Here is a 2,697-nt window from a genome sequence, read left to right as displayed (position 1 = left end):
CTACAATCTATAACTGTGTCTGTTTTACAGACAAGGAAGCAGATTCAGAGAGGTTGAGCAATCTGCGTAAGGCCACACAGAGAATGCCAGTGCTGGGTGAGGAACTCAGTGAGTCGTGTGTATGTGTGTGTGTATGTGTGTGCGCGCACGCACGCGCGTGCATGTGCGCATGTGCATATGCATGTGTGTGTGTGTACCCTTTTATAATCATGATGTTTGCATGGGAAAGTCTGGCAAAACGGATACCCATTAGCGGTGGTTATACTAAAAGGGTTGAGAAAAAAGAGGGACCTTTACTTGCTAAGCCTTTTCTTGTAATGTTTGAAATTTTAAATCAGAAAAATAAAATAGAGATTTTTATTTTTAGAAATAATAAGACTTAGTATGTCGACCTGTGGAGCAGGCCCTGAGCATGTAGCGTAGTGTCTGGGCATGCAGGTGTATGTGATCGGCAGGGCGGGAGAAAGAAACTTCCAGAAAGCCACAAGCTGGGGAAGAGTTGCCAGGTCCTAGGCACAGGGCTGGAGAGTGAGGTGATGCAATTGAATCACAGGGGCCTCATGACCGTGCTGCCTCCCCCATGAAGTCCTCCAGGTGTGCACCCACATGTGGTAGACATTGGGGTACTCCCAGAAAAATCTGCACGGGCCTCAAGCCTCTAGAATCTGCTGGGGCATGGGCCTGGCCCTCTGGGGTGCTCACAGTCATCCTGCGGTGTGAACACCCCCTGCAAAGTCCCCCACCGAGTTCACAAGACAGGAGATTCTCATTTTCACCCAGAAGACAGCCTGTCTGTCGGATGGCTAGGAGCCTCCTTCTATTTTTTTTTTTCCTGAATGATAATTTTCCCTCTTTTTTGTAGCTAAAAATCACCCAGGCTTGTCCAGACGAGAGGGCAGAAAATTATGCGGTGAAAGAGAAGGGAAGATAATTTCTCTGGGTCACAGACGTTCTCACTTGTCATCCGTCTGCAGGAGGAGAAGTGGAGAGGGAGGGAGAGCAAGCGCGAGATGCAGGGATTGAGAATGAAAATGAAGGCTGGCCCAAATCCATCACTGTCCTCCTCGGCTCTCCCTGGGGGGGATGAGTCTGGAGGAGGGGGACCACGGGAGGAAGGGGAGAGGATGGCGCTTAGCTCTGATCGAAGGGAGGGAGGAAGAACCGAGCCACGCATGGAGCCCTGCCCTCCTGTCCCAGCTACTCAGACCCACTTCCCCACTCTGGGCCTCAGTTTCCCCATTAAGAAAATAGGGATAATAAAACCCTCCTGCACTCACCACCTACACACCTTCCTGCACAACACACACTCATAGGAAATAACAGATGGGAACATTTCAGAGAATCTGGACCATGAAAACAAAGGTATGGGAGGAACAGGATCGATATTCTCCAAAGACAGATGAAGCCTGCAGGTAGGGACCAGAACAAGCCAGGGTTCAAATCCCAGTGCCGTCCCTAAGAGGACCTGTGAAAATTGCAACCCCTTTCTGTGCCTCAGTTTCCCCATTTATAATCTGGGGATAATAATGCACCCTATCTCATAGGGCTATTGTGAGGACAAATTGAGAATGATAGATAAAGTGTCTGGCATCTTGTAATCACTCAACAGTAGTAATAAGAGAAATAACAGAAAATGACAAAGGAACTACCAACAGCCACCCATATTCTCACTGCCCCAATTTGACAGTGGGTAATGCCTTGGAGTTGCCATTTCTCATGTGTATAAAAAGCTCTCAAGAGCTTTTAAAGTGAGAGTGTGAAAAAAGAAAGAAGCAGAATTTATCATCAAACAAATCTGGTTAGAGTCCTAGATCTATCACCCATGGTGTGACCCTTGGCAAGTCACTTTACTTCCTCGGGCCTCAGTTTTCCCATCTGCAAAGAGCAGGTTGCAGTATCTCGCAGGGTTGCTAGAAGGATTAAAAATACTGTGTGTGACCTGCCTAGTATAGTGATGACTGGAGGTTCTCCAAACTCTTTCAATAAAAGGCTAGATAGTATTTTCCGTTTTGCAGGCCAGATGGTCTTTGCTGCAATGACTCAACTGTGCCATTGTAGCAGAGTCGAGTAAAGCAGCCGTAAACAGTATGTAAACAAATGGTGTGACTGTGTTCCAATAACACACATTTACAAAAACAAGCCACAGGCCAGATTTGGCCCATGGGTTACAGTTTGTTGACCCCTGGTCTAATGGAACAAAACCATAGCATGAGAAACTCACCCAAATCAGCACTCTGTCAAGCTGAAATCACCCCAGTTGTGTGTATGAGCATCAGGACTGCAGGAAAACACAGGCAATTCTGAAAGCTGAATCAGTTTCCCAACCATTTCCTTAAGCCAGCCCTGGATGTCCTTCCTCCCTGACCTGTCCTGGACTTGCCCTTCCAAGTGCATGCCTCCTGTCACTCCCTGCTGCCCCACTGTCCTGCCCTGTGGCCCTCCAAAAACTTGTTCCTTGAAGTTTTCCCTGTTGGGAATGCCTCTTTCCCTGGCTGGTCAGTGCAGAGTTGACCTTCAAGAGTTGGCTCACATACCAAGCTGAAATTTTTGAGGAACTACTAGAGCACTACCTAAAGCAAAATGGCAAATGCGGAGCATACATTATGCAAGCTCCCTTCCTGTACCAAGGCAGACATTACTAATCAATCAAGACAATCTTTCCCACCTCAGGTAGCCATTAAATCAAACAGAGTTGCT

Source organism: Papio anubis, chromosome 9, assembly GCF_008728515.1.
Source record: "Papio anubis isolate 15944 chromosome 9, Panubis1.0, whole genome shotgun sequence".
Classification (NCBI taxonomy): Eukaryota; Metazoa; Chordata; class Mammalia; order Primates; family Cercopithecidae; genus Papio; species Papio anubis.
The sequence above is the reverse complement of the archived record's forward strand: the minus strand, read 5'-3'. Positions refer to the sequence as shown.